The 15265-nt window shown below is 42.3% G+C and overlaps 1 protein-coding gene across 1 annotated transcript in view; it reads left to right on the top strand.

The window, feature by feature from the left end:
• Positions 1-711: 711 nt before the first annotated feature.
• Positions 712-15265, top strand: part of LOC138667094 (oocyte zinc finger protein XlCOF8.4-like) — a 39349-nt gene continuing 24795 nt past the window's right edge. The window contains exon 1 of the mRNA XM_069755398.1: positions 712-1072. The gene's annotated coding sequence lies outside the window, so the exon portion shown is untranslated. The remainder of the gene's footprint in view (positions 1073-15265) is intronic.

Raw genomic sequence — 15265 nt, 5'->3', positions numbered from 1 at the left:
GCTGTTAGGCTACGTTCACATTAGCGTTTCCCGACGCAGCGTTGGGCAACGCTGCGGCGACGCATGCGTCATGCGCCCCTATATTTAACATGGGGGGGGCGCATGGACATGCGTTGTGCTGCGTTTTGCGATGCATGCGTTTTTTTTGCCGCAAGCGTAGGGAGCAGAGGACGCAGCAAGTTGCATTTTTTTGCGTCCATTTTTCGGCAAAAAAGGACGCATGCGTCGCAAAACGCAGCGTTTTAGCGTGCTTTTAGCGTGCGTTTTGTTGCGTTGTGCGGTGCGTCGCCGACGCAGTCCCGCACAACGCAAATGTGACCGTAGCCTTAAGTGTATTCACATAAGGGCTCTTCACTGCATTGTGTTTCATTATTGTGATGATTATTTTTTGTTGTTAAACCTATAAAAGAAAAAATTGGCGAATAAGAAACTGAGGAATGAGAAGCCAAGTTCAGCCTCGTGCGGGTGGGAGAGAGGAGATTATCATTGGGCAGGGTAGAGCTGTGCTGCAGGCTGTCAGTGAGCCGGCTACTACTACATCACCAGCCAGAGGGAAGCTCCACTGCACAGCGCAGCCCCGGGACATCCACCTGCTGCTAACCACACAGTGATCGCTCCCATCAGCCTCTTCCAGTTAACCTCTGACCCGGAAGTTTACGCCCCCACTATCTCCTTGTGGAGCTTTCGTTTTCTGAGCCCCTTAGTAATGCCCCGCACAGGACCCGCCACTGCGGCGCCCGCAATCCTCAGCGGGACCGTAATAATGACCGTACGCGCTCGTGAGTGACGTCATTAGCCCTGGGAGAACACTAGGGTCACAGACGTATATAACGAGCATTGAATGGAGTGTCCTCAGCAGAGCAGGCCGCCATTTTATTGTGGACCTGACACAATCATCACAGCGGTTCAGGCTTCAGTCCCCAAAGCTCCTGATTGCAAGAATTGTGAGTCCCAGAATCCTCAGTGTCCATGGATGACTACAATCCCCAGAATGCTGCTTTTCTTTAATATTTCCTGTGTACCATTGCAGTAGCCCAGGAGCTGTGTCCCTGAGCCCAGAGCCTCCTGGCAGGTAACGCCTGGGGATGTGCACTGTCATTCATCACTGCTCTGGGTTTTAGCATGATTTTATTTTAGTTCTATATTTTTAGATCCATAGTTAGAACTAAAATGAGCTATAATTATAAAACAGCAGCCTGACACAATAGGAAAGTATTGTACTTCTGTTACAGGAGATGCTAAATATTAATATTCAGAATTTTCGGAAAGAAGCATAATTACTGTGTTATGATAATAATAAATGAATATTGTTTTGCACTAATATATATCAGGGGTGAGAACCTGTTTTCCTGCTCTGGGCCGTTTGGCCATTAATAATCTCATCCGGGGGCCGTACAGAATTGTCAGCCTACAAACAGTTAATGAACTTGTCCCTAATGTGACGGCTGGAGCGGCCTCTGATGCGTCAGTATGTTAGGTGTTATCAATGATGTAGCTACTTCTAACTGCTTTTCCAGGTTTGCGTCGGTCTGGAGCGCAGTCGTCTCTTTGCGTTGATAAGTTTGTAAAGAACCGATCACTGCAATAAGTTGTACCAAACACAGATGTATATTACACTGCATCTCTTCTTAAAGTGTGAATTTCATTACTTACATAACATTTATATAACTCAAGCAGTTGGAGATTTGCAGTATACACCACATAGGAGATACAGAGAATCCTTTATAATACAACACATAGGAGTCGGCAAGGCTGCTGTATACATCACATAACAGATGCCAAGGCTGCTGTATACATCACATAACAGACGCCAAGGCTGCTGTATACATCACATAACAGACGCCAAGGCTGCTGTATACATCACATAACAGACGCCAAGGCTGCTGTATACATCACATAACAGACGCCAAGGCTGCTGTATACATCACATAACAGACGCCAAGGCTGCTGTATACATCACATAACAGACGCCAAGGCTGCTGTATACATCACATAACAGACACCGAGGCTGCTGTATACATCACATAACAGACGCCAAGGCTGCTGTATACATCACATAACAGACACCAAGGCTGCTGTATACATCACATAACAGACGCCAAGGCTGCTGTATACATCACATAACAGACAGCAAGGCTGCTGTATACATCACATAACAGACGCCAAGGCTGCTGTATACATCACATAACTGATGCCAAGGCTGCTGTATACATCACATAACAGACGCCAAGGCTGCTGTATACATCACATAACAGACGCCAAGGCTGCTGTATACATCACATAACAGACACCAAGGCTGCTGTATACATCACATAACAGACGCCAAGGCTGCTGTATACATCACAAAACAGACGCCAAGGCTGCTGTATACATCACATAACAGACACCATGGCTGCTGTATACATCACATAACAGACGCCAAGGCTGCTGTATACATCACATAACAGACGCCAAGGCTGCTGTATACATCACATAACAGACGCCAAGGCTGTAAAAGAGATTAACCTGTAGCGAGAAATAAAATCAAAATGCCAGAATCATGTTTTTTGGTCACCGCGATCGAAAGATTGTATCTGCACAAAAATGGTATCACTGAAAACATCAGCTCGGCATGCAAAAAATAAGCCAAACCCAGATCACGAAAAATTGAGACGTCACGGGTCTCGGAATATGGCTCAATTTTTTATGTTTGGTGTCTATGAACTCGTAATGACCTGGAGAATCATAATATCAGGTCAGTTTTAGCATTAAGTGAACCTAGCAAAAAAGCCAAACAAAAAAACAAGTCTGGGATTGCACTTTTTTGGCAATTTCACCACACTTGGAATTTTTTCCCCATTTTCTGTTACACGTCATGGTAAAACCAATGGTATCGTTCAAAAGTACAACTGGCCCGCATTACATAAATACCTCACATTGCCATATTGACCAAAAAATAATAAAGTTATGGCTCTGGAAAGAAGGGGAGCGAAAAACGAAAACGCAAAACCGAAATAAGCTCCGGGGGTGAAGGGGTTAATATGCTTGGATACAGCACTCTGTGAAGAACAGCCAGCTTCTTTAGCAGTGACCTTTTGTGGCTTACCCTCCTTGTGGAGTGTGTCAATGACTGACTTCTGAACATCTGTCAAGTCAGCAGTCTTCACCATGATTGTGGAGCCTACTGAAAGAGACTAAGGGACCTTTTTAAACTCTTAGGAAGCCTTTAGAGGTGTTTTTTGTTAATTATTCTAATTTACTTAGATAATGACTTTGGGGTTTTCATTGGCTGTAAACCATAATCATCAACATTAAAGGGAACCTGTCAGCAGATTTTACCGCTATAAGATGCGGCCTCTGCCTTTCAGGGCTTATCTACAGCATTTTATAATGCTGTAGATAAGCCCCTGGCCTGAACTACAAGTGAAAAAAATAAGTTATATTATAGTCACCCGAGGGCGGTCCGATGTGGTCCGGTCCGATGGGTGTCACAGGTCCCAGTCCATCGCCTCCCATCTTCTTGCGACGGCGCCCTCCTGCTTCTTCATCGTTCCCCGGCATCGGCGCTCCTGCGCAGGTGTACTTCTCTGCCCTGTTAAGGGCAGAGTAAAGTACTGCATTGCACAGGCTCCAGGAAAGGCCAGAGAGGCCTAACGCCTGCACACTGCAGTGGGAGGCGCCGGACACGGACCTGCGACACCCATCGGACCGGACCGCATCGGACCGCCCTCCCCCGAGTGAGTATAATATAACTTATTTTTCTTCATTTGCAGGTCGGATCGGGGGTTTATCTACAACATTATAGAATACTGTAGATAAGCCCTGAAAGGCAGTGGCCGCATCTTATAGCGGCAAAATCTGCTGACAGGTTAACTTTAACAGAAACAAACACTTGAAATAGATCACTCTGTTTGTAATGACTCTATATAATATGAGTTTCACTTTTTGTATTGATGAACTGAAATAATTTAACTTTTTGATGGTATTCTAATTTTGTCAGAAACATCTCTGCATCACATAGGAGACACTGAGACTATGCTGTACATACATCAGATAGGCGACACCGACTCTGCTGTATATACATCACATAGGATACACTGAGACTCTATGGTATATACATTACATAGGAGTCACTGAGACTTTGCTGTATATACATCACATACGAGACACTAAAACTCTGCTGTATATACATAACATAAGATATGCTAAGACTAATTTATACATCACATAGGATACATTGAGAAACATCTGTATATACATCACATAGGACAAATTGGGTCTGATTTATCAAAGCGTAATGCCAGAAAAGTGATGTAAAAGCTTTGAAAAGTCTCTAAATTTTTGTGCATTCTGGAGTTGTGTGAAAATTTTGTATTTTTTGGTGTTATCATGCCCCTTTGAATCAGCTCTGCCAAAATGTGCAAAGCTGGGGAAAAGGTGGGACGGGGTGGGCTGTCCAGTTAATTAAAAGTGATTGTTTTGTATGCCAGAAATGCCACTCCAGTTCCTGATTGGAAAATTGAAAATGATTATAATGTAAAAATGATGATGTCTGTAACGTGCTGCAGAGATTAATAACGGTATAAAAATGAGGAAAATAAAGTTGTTGTTTTTTAATAAAAAGGTGTACGGTATATATTTGTTCTCACTGTGTGAGTTAGGCATCCTAGCCAGTTAGATGTCCCAGACATTATTGACCGAAGTATCTAAGCAGTGAGACAGAGGTAGGAACCTTACTATGTCATTCTATCTGCCCCTAGGGATTACCTCTTTAACCCCTTTATGACATGCACCCTATACATACTGCTCTGCGTCAGCTGCGTTCCCGCAAAGAGAAGTTTATATACTGCGCCATGATTGCGCAGGCTCACGCTGAGCACCGCTGCGATCAAATGCGGGTGTCAGCTCTATATGAGAGCTGACACCCTGCAAATGCTAGCAACTATCTCGGACTTTTAACCCCTGTGATGCCATTGTCAATAGTGACAGCAACATTGTGAGACATTGCAGAGGGAGGGAGCTTGCTTTGTGCTCCCATCAGCACAATGCCGATGGTTTACATGGTGACATCAGGCCCAAATATGGCCGCAGGGTCACTTAGTGACGTGGCCTTTCAGCTCATGCTCAGAGCACGAGCTGCGGCCTCCTCCCTGCATGTCAGGCACTGATCTACTGCTCTGCAATGCAGAAGCATTGCAGAGTATTAGATCAGAGATCTGTCAGTGTGAATAAATGGATGTCCCATCCAGGGGCAATGTAAAAAAGTTTAAAATGAAAACTCAATGAAAATTGCGAAAATATTTTTTAAAAAATAACAAAATAATAAAAAAAGAAAAACATTAATCCAATTTATTTCTTAATGTAAAAAAAAAGTACACGTTTGGTATTGACGCGACTGGAATGACCCGACCTGTAAAACTGTTAAAAAAATAAATGAAAAACAAGGCAAAGAACGATGCTTTATCATCATACCACCGAACAAAAAGTGAAATATAATGCGATCAAAGATAAAAATGTAAATAAGAGTGGTATCTCTGAAAATGTCATCTGGTCCTGCAAAAAAACACAATTACAGCTCCATCAGCGGAAAAATAAAAATGTTATAGCTCTCAGAAGAAAATGATGCAAAAATAATTATTTTTTCTATAACATACCGTATATACCCGAGTATAAGCCGGCCCGAGTATAAGCCGACCCCCCCCTAATTTTGCCACAAAAAACTGGGAAAACTTATTGACTCGAGTATAAGCCTAGGGTAGGAAATACAGCATTTACCGGTGAATTTCAAAAATAAAAATAGATGCTCCATACCGTTCATTATTGCCCCATAAGATGCTCCATATAAAGCTGTGCCACATATAATGCTCCATACATTTCATTATGGCCCCACAGATGCTCCATATAAAACTGTGCCATATAGAATGCTCCATACATTTCATTATGGCCCCATAGATGCTCCATATAAAACTGTGCCACATATAATGCTCCATACATTTCATTATGGCCCCATAGATGCTCCATATAAAACTGTGCCATATAGAATGCTCTGCACTGTTCATTATGGCCCCATAGATGCTCCATATAAAACTGTGCCATATAGAATGCTCTGCACCGTTCATTATGGCCCCATAGATGCTCCATATAAAACTGTGCCATATAGAATGCTCTGCACCGTTCATTATGGCCCCATAGATGCTCCATATAAACCTGTGCCATATAGAATGCTCTGCACTGTTCATTATGGCCCCATAGATGCTCAATATAAAGCTGTGCCATATAGAATGCTCTGCACTGTTCATTATGGCCCCATAGATGCTCCATATAAAACTGTGCCAAATAGAATGCTCTGCACTGTTCATTATGGCCCCATGGATGCTCCATATAAAACTGTGCCATATATAATGCTCTGCACCGTTCATTATGGCACCATAGATGCTCCATATAAAACTGTGCCATTTGGAATGCTCTGCACCGTTCATTATGGCCCCATAGATGCTCCATATAAAACTGTGCCATATAGAATGCTCTGCACCGTTCATTATGGCCCCATAGATGCTCCATAAAAAGCTGTGCCATATAGAATGCTCTGCACCGTTCATTATGGCCCCATAGATGCTCCATATAAACTGTGCCATATAGAATGCTCTGCACCGTTGATTATTGCCCCATAGATGCTCCATATAAAGCTATGCAATATATAATGCTGCTGCTGCAATAAAAAAAAAAAAATGACATACTCCCCTCTCTTGCTACCCGCAGCTCCTCAGCGTCCCGTCTCTCCGCACTGACTGTTCAGGCAGAGGGCGGCGCGCACACTAGTACATCATCGTGCCCTCTGACCTGAACAGTCAGTGCAGAGGACGGGAAGACGGAGCGGCGCCCGGCGGGTGGAACGTGGACAGGTAAATATGTAATACTCACCTGCTCCCGGCGTCCCTGGCTCCTTATCCCGGACAACTGGTCTCCGGGTGCCGCAGCCTCTTCCTCTGTCAGCGGTCACCGTTACCACTCATTAGCGGAATGAATATGCGGCTCCACCCCTATGTGAGTGGAGTCCATATTCATAACTTTAATGAGCGGTACCACGTGACCGCTGAACAGGGGAAGAGCTGCGGCACCCGAAGACCATGGGACAGGCAGGGGGAGCGCCAGGAGCCCCGGAAGCAGGTGAGTATGCGACAGACCTCTCTCCCCCTCACCCGCCGACCCTGCCGCCGACCGTCACTCGAGTATAAGCCGAGAGGGGCACTTTCATCCCAAAAATTTGGGCTGAAAATCTCAGCTTATACTCGAGTATATACGGTAGTTTTTTATTGTGTAAAAGCGCCAAAACATAAAAAAATATATAAATGTGGTATCTCTGTAATCATACTGACCCGAAGAATAAAGCTGCGTGATCAATTTTACCACACATGGAACGGCATAAAAAAAGGAAAAAAAACAATTCTTGAATTGCTGATTTTTGTTCATTCTGCCTCCCAAAATCAGAATAGAAAGTGATCAAAAAATGTCATGTGCCTGAAAATAGTACCAATAAAAATGTCAACTTGTCCTGCAAAAAACAAGCCCTGATATGATTCTGTGGGCCGAAATATGGTATTGCAAAAACAACTGTCATTTAGTGTGTGACAGCAGCCAAACATAAAACCCAATATAACACCGGTATCGCTTTAATCACACCCAACTAAAGAATAAAGTTGCCTAATAACTTATACCACATGAAGAACAGCTTGAAAAATAAAACCAATTCTACACTTGCTACTGATTTTTTCTTTCTGCCTCCCAAAGACCGCAGTAAGGTTTGGCGCACATTTATCCTGTGCTCTGCGCTGATCTCTTACATCGGGGTTTCCATGTAAATCTCTGAAATACGTAAATCAGAGGGAATCCCTGGCAGAAGATTCTCTATAATAAGGCAGATTGAAGCACTGTGGACGCCATAATACCTGTGATCCGGCAGTACAGTTGTGGCCAAAAGTATTGACACCCCTACAATTCTGTCAGATAATACTCAGTTTCTTCCTGAAAATGATTGCAAACACAAATTCTTTGTTATTATTATCTTCATTTAATTTGTCTTAAATAAAAAAAACACAAAAAGAATTGTCCTAAAGCCAAATTGGATATAATTCCACACCAAACATAAAAAAGGGGGTGGACAAAAGTATAGGCACTGTTTGAAAAATCATGTGATGCTTCTCTAATTTGTGTAATTATCAGCACCTGCAACTTACCTGTGGCCCTAACAGGTGTTGGCAATAACTAAATCACTCTTGCAGCCAGTTGACATGGATTAAAGTTTACTCAACCTCTGTCCTGTGTCCTTGTGTGTACCACATTGAGCATGGAGAAAAGAAAGAAGACAAAAGAACTGTCTGAGGACTTGAGAAACCAAATTGTGAGGAAGCATGAGCAATCTCAAGGCTACAAGTCCATCTCCTCAGACCTGAATGTTCCTGTGTCTACCGTGCTCAGTGTCATCAAGAAGTTTAAAGCCCATGGCACTGTGGCTAACCTCCCTAGATGTGGACGGTAAAGAAAAATTGACAAGAGATTTCAACGCAAGATTGTGCAGATGTTGGATAAAGAATCTCGACTAACATCCAAACAAGTTCAAGCTGCCCTGCAGTCCGAGGGTACAACAGTGTCAACCCGTACTATAAGTCGGCGTCTGAATGAAAAGGGACTGTATGGTAGGAGACCCAGGAAGACCCCACTTCTTACCCTGAGACATAAAAAAGCCAGGCTGGAGTTTGCCAAAACTTACCTGAAGAAGCCTAAAACGTTTTGGAAGAATGTTCACTGGTCAGATGAGACAAAAGTAGAGCTTTTTGGGCAAAGGCATCAACATAGAGTTTACAGGAGAAAAAAAGATGCATTCAGAGAAAAGAACACGGTCCCTACAGTCAAACATGGCGTAGGTTCCCTGATGTTTCGGGGTTGCTTTGCTGCCTCTGGCACTGGACTGCTTGACCGTGTGCATGGCATTATGAAGTCTGAAGACTACCAACAAATTTTGCAGCATAATGTAGGGCCCAGTGTGAGAAAGCTGGGTCTCCCTCAGAGGTCATGGGTCTTCCAGCAGGACAATGACCCAAAACACACTTCAAAAAGCACTAGAAAATGGTTTGAGAGAAAGCACTGGAGACTTCTAAGGTGGCCAGCAATGAGTCCAGACCTGAATCCCATAGAACACCTGTGGAGAGATCTAAAAATGGCAGTTTGGAGAAGGCACCCTTCAAATATCAGGGACCTGTAGCAGTTTGCCAAAGAAGAATGGTCTAAAATTCCAGCAGAGCATTGTAAGAAACTCATTGATGGTTACCGGAAGCGGTTGGTCGCAGTTATTTTGGCTAAAGGTTGTGCAACCAAGTATTAGGCTGAGGGTGCCAATACTTTTGTCTGGTCCATTTTTGGAGTTTTGTGTGAAATGATCAATGTTTTGCTTTTTGCTTCATTCTGTTTTGTGTTTTTTCATTTAAGACAAATTAAATGAAGATAATAATACTGAAGAATTTGTGATTGCAATCATTTTCAGGAAGAAACTGAGTATTATCTGACAGAATTGCAGGGGAGTCAATACTTTTGGCCACAACTGTATTTGTCTTGTTAGGTGTGCATAAAAGCGCAGTTTGCCACATTTTTGAACATTTCTGAAAAGATGGACACCACTAAAAAGAGGCAAGACGAAGTCCAGAATAACTCTGCTGCTGCATTATAGTGAATGGATCCCTTGGGGGTTTCATCTGAATCACATCACTCAGACATTTAGATGTAAACCCCAATGTAAGTGCTCAGTGTAGCGCACTGGATAAATGTGATCCCAAAATGTTCCCAACAAAAGCTTCAACTCAGTGAACAAAAAAAGCAAGTCTCCACTGTCATCTGTTAACAGAAATATAGGGGACTGCCACGTTACTGGTAGCAAAAAGGCTCTGGAAGAGCGAAATGGCTCCATGCCCCCACCCCCCCAAATAATTCAGCAAATTCTGCGCTCCCAGATCCAAATGTCCCTCTCCCTTTTGAGCCACAGTGTGTCTAAACCACATTTAGCATCCACATGATTGGCATTTCTGTAACGATGACAGCCTGCCTAATTTACGGGTGCATGTTTCCAAAAGCATCAGCTGAGCACAAAGTACTCCCATGAAGTCAAAATTGTCACTACATGTAGATAAATTTCCCAAAGGGTTATCATTTTCAAAATGGGGTCACTTGATGGGTATTCTGCTATTCCAGCACTTGGGGCTCTGTATATTGAGTCCGCAAATTATTCTAGCCAAATTTGCACTCCAGGAGGAAAATAGCACTCCCTCCCCAGTCTCTCCGTATGGCTAATGCGGAACTTTACAGCTACATTTAGGGTATTTCTACATTGAGCAGAAATTGTGGGACAAATTTTGGTGACATTTTTACCCATTTCCCTGTGTGAAAATGTGAAATCTGGGCTAAAACAAAATTTTGGTGGTAAAAATGTAATTATTTTTTCTCCACTGCCCAATGGTATAAAATTCTACGACACACCTGTGATGTTAATATGATCACTGAACCCCTAGGTGAATTCATTGAGAGGTGTAGTTTGTAAAATGGAGTCATTTATGGGGAGTTCTGTTGTTCTGGCACCTCGGGGACTCTGCCAATGTGACATGGCACCCTCAAACCAGTCCAGAAAAATCTGAACTCCAATATGGAGCTTCTTCCCATCTGTTCCTCAAAAGTAGCTTTTGACCACATATGGGGTGTTGATGTACTCAGGAGAAATTACACAACACATTTTAAGGTCTATTTTTCCCTGTTAACGTTGTGAAAATAAAAATTTGGGGCTAAAAAACTTTTGTATGTGAAAATGTGATTTTGTTTATTTTCACGGCTCAACATTATAAACTTCTGTGAACCACCTGGGGGGTTCAAGGTGCTCACCACACATCTAGATAAGTTCTTTGAGGGGTCTAGTTTCCAAAATGGGGTCATTTGTGGCTTTTTCCACTGTTTAGGCACATCAGGGGTTCTCTAAACGTGACATGGCGTCCGCTAATTATTCTAGCAAATTTTACATTCAAAAAGTCAAATGGCGCTCATTCCCTTTGACGTAATCAGGAGAAATAGCACAACAGCGCTGGCTCAGAAAAAGTCACAGACCACTCCTGCCGGCGATTCTTTTGCTTCACTTCCACATAGCAGCTCTTCTTCTACCATGCTGCTCTGTTGACAGAGCATGATTGCCAACGTTATGTTGATTGACAGTTCTTAACAGGAGCAACTGTCAATCAGCATGACATCGGGAGTCACGCCCCCTCAACAGAGCAGATAGAAAGCGAAGCAGCTGCTCTGTCGGCTTGTCAGCAGAGACTTACAAAACCTCCAAGAGAAAAAAATGAGGAAAAACCCTGTTGTAACTAAATAAGTAAAAAGCAAAAAGTGCATGTAAATAACAGAGTTTTTAGTAATACTGTGTTTGATCAAAAATAGCATAAAAGCCATCCCACCACGACAAGGTGACTCTGATCGGGACGGTCCTACACTGTCTAATATTAAAACATTACCATGTGTCAGTGTTGACCTCAGTGTGAATAAGGGCAAACAAAAGAACCGGGTGCAACCAGTCTGGGGGAGCCTTATATACAATCTCTACCATTTCAAAAGCTTCTGCCGCGCAAGAATTTTGGTGCAATTTGAGGCAAAAATGCCAAACAATCTTTCATAACTTGCCCCATGTATATTTTAGCCAATATTGGCACCTGAGATTTAGACAGTAGTGATAAATTTACCTCAATGTATTTATTTTATTGTATAATAAACATTTTTCTTTCATTTTAATACAGTATATAGTATAGCAATGGTTAAATAAAAATGAAAACAACAAGTCCTCATACAGCTTCGTCAACGGAAAAATAAAAAAAGGTTTTGGCACTTTGAAGATGGGTTGAATGCAAAAAGAAAGAATGCATCCTTAAAGGGGTTATCCGGGACTATTTTATTTTTTACTGTGGGCCTAAGAACTGACGGGCAGGTAGTTGCTAACCAGACCATACCTGCCAGCGATTCCACAGTTTCTGCTGACAAAAAAATGTGCTGAAAATCTTGGCTTATACACGAATATATACGGTACTTCGTTCCCAGTCTCTCCATTGGCTCACCAGTTCATGACTACCCTATAGCTCACAAACTGTCTAAATGCCTCTTTTAAAAGCTGTAGTGCTGCTAAAGGTTAGAGTTTACTGTAATATAGCATGGACCTTCCAACAATATCATGACATATTTGTATAAAGGCATCCTTTACTTCTGACTTCCCTTCAGCTCCTATATTTATCCATTAGTTTCCATGTTTAGGTGATTGTATTGTGAAACTTGTGCAATTCTCTAATATTTTATGTAAAACCTATTTATCATATCCCCTGTTATGCTATATGCATGGGGATCTCATCTCCATCATGGACTTGGTGGCTATTTTATACTGCATGCTATTTCTTTCTGCTATTTCAGCCCATGGAGGTTTTTCCATAATTGTGTTGTCTTTTTTTTCTTTAATCTTGGTTTGGCTCATTGGCATGTGGATCTGGCATGTCCGATTTCGAGCTACCCATCTCATTGTTCTCCGTGAGATAAGCCGCTGCCCAACTTCTCAGTCGGCAACTTTCTTCTAGAGAACTTAGGAGTGCTCAGGCAAACGAGCGGATATGGCCGTCACCTGAATGATCAGCCAAAACATTGCTTGGCCGTCAGTCATCTAATGTGTATGGCCAGCAATGGATTCAACTAAACTTTATTCCTGTTCTATAGATTGATTATTAAATGTTCCTTTTTTGTACAGTGTATCTATTTCTGTATTAAATTGTTCTGTTTATTTATCATAAAGTAATTATTCCTCTTGATCCACAAGGATCACAGTAGTCCTGTATACATAAGTGTGACTTTTGACTATTAGTAAATTGGGCTTGGAAGAGCCAAAGGAAAGCAATGATAGAAGAACACTGAATTGGTACTATGACTGAAAAATAGAAGAGGGAGAAAACCAGGTTCTCCCTTGAGCAGTGTTTGGTATGATCAACACATATAAATGGTGCAGTGGCTATATGCTTACCTTAAGGGTATGTGTCCACGTTCAGGATTACATCCGGATTAGCTGCGGATTGAAAGCTGCGTACAGCCGCAGCGTTCAATCCGCAGCGTCCAGATGTTCCAGCATAGTGGAGGGGATTTTATGAAATCCCGTCTCCACTATGCATGCGAACACGCATCGGGCAGACCTGCATTTATGGACATGCGGTGCGTCTTTTTAGAAAGCAGCATGTCTGTTTACCTTGCGGCAATGCTCCGTTGCTGCAAGGTAAATCACAGGGCCCGATGTATGGGGTGCAGAGATTCCGGATGTGTGCAATGAACACATCCGGAATCACCGCGCGTACAGAAGGGGGCGGCGCTTTGGGCGGAGCCAGTTTTCCGCTCCATCCAAAGCTCCGTCATTACGGACCGTGGACACGCACCCTAAGAGATATGCATAAAAGCATAGCAATAGAAAGGCTGTAGCTGTTCCCTTGCTGGACAACCAAGGACGACCGTTTGGTATCAGGTAGAGATATTGAGGAAAGAAATTAGAGATCTTCTGGCGCTTATATGATAGTTCTTATACTAATTCTAATACTAGTTCTAGTATTACTAGTAATACTAGTTCTAATACTGTGTTGATGTCTCTATATTTCCACATTTTTTGTTTGTTTAACGTTATGTATTTTATTGGGATTTTATGTGATATACGAACACAAACTAGCAAGTATTTGTGAAGTGTAAAGGAAATGAGACATGGGTTTCTTATTAATTTAAAACTAAACATATGAAAATTGTGATGTGCATTTGTATTTATCCCCCTGTAATCTGATACTCCTAAATAAAGTCCTGAGTGACCAATTGCCCCCAGAAGTCACATAATTAGTAAATTGAGCCCACCTGTGTGTAATTTATTCTCAGTACAAATATAACTTTCGGTAAAGGTTTCTTTGAGAACATTAGGGATCACACAGCATCATAAAAACCAAAAAAGATACCAAACAGGTCAGGGATAAAGTTGTGGAGAAAAGTAAAGCAAGGTTAGGTTATAAAAAATATAACTCAAGATCTGAACATCTCACAGCCTTTATGTAAGATAAAATCTGGCCTTTATGGAATGGCGGGAAGAAAGCCATTTTTGAAAGCAAGCCGTAACAAGTTCAGTTTTCAGTTTGCAAAAAGCCATGTAGGGAACACAGCTAACATAGTAACATAACATAGTAACATAGTTAGTAAGGCCGAAAAAAGACATTTGTCCATCCAGTTCAGCCTATATTCCATCATAATAAATCCCCAGATCTACGTCCTTCTACAGAACCTAATAATTGTATGATACAATATTGTTCTGCTCCAGGAAGACATCCAGGCCTCTCTTGAACCCCTCGACTGAGTTCGCCATCACCACCTCCTCAGGCAAGCAATTCCAGATTCTTACTGCCCTAACAGTAAAGAATCCTCTTCTATGTTGGTGGAAAAACCTTCTCTCCTCCAGACGCAAAGAATGCCCCCTTGTGCCCGTCACCTTCCTTGGTATAAACAGATCCTCAGCGAGATATTTGTATTGTCCCCTTATATACTTATACATGGTTATTAGATCGCCCCTCAGTCGTCTTTTTTCTAGACTAAATAATCCTAATTTCGCTAATCTATCTGGGTATTGTAGTTCTCCCATCCCCTTTATTAATTTTGTTGCCCTCCTTTGTACTCTCTCTAGTTCCATTATATCCTTCCTGAGCACCGGTGCCCAAAACTGGACACAGTACTCCATGTGCGGTCTAACTAGGGATTTGTACAGAGGCAGTATCTCTCTCATCTCTCATCATGTGTATCCAGACCTCTTTTAATGCACCCCATGATCCTGTTTGCCTTGGCAGCTGCTGCCTGGCACTGGCTGCTCCAGGTAAGTTTATCATTAACTAGGATCCCCAAGTCCTTCTCCCTGTCAGATTTACCCAGTGGTTTCCCGTTCAGTGTGTAATGGTGATATTGATTCCCTCTTCCCATGTGTATAACCTTACATTTATCATTGTTAAACCTCATCTGCCACCTTTCAGCCCAAGTTTCCAACTTATCCAGATCCATCTGTAGCAGAATACTATCTTCTCTTGTATTAACTGCTTTACATAGTTTTGTATCATCTGCAAATATCGATATTTTACTGTGTAAACCTTCTACCAGATCATTAATGAATATGTTGAAGAGAACAGGTCCCAATACTGACCCCTGCGGTACCCCACTGGTC

The sequence above is a fragment of the Ranitomeya imitator genome, chromosome 2 (genome assembly GCF_032444005.1).
Source record: "Ranitomeya imitator isolate aRanImi1 chromosome 2, aRanImi1.pri, whole genome shotgun sequence".
Classification (NCBI taxonomy): Eukaryota; Metazoa; Chordata; class Amphibia; order Anura; family Dendrobatidae; genus Ranitomeya; species Ranitomeya imitator.
The sequence above is the reverse complement of the archived record's forward strand: the minus strand, read 5'-3'. Positions and strand labels throughout refer to the sequence as shown.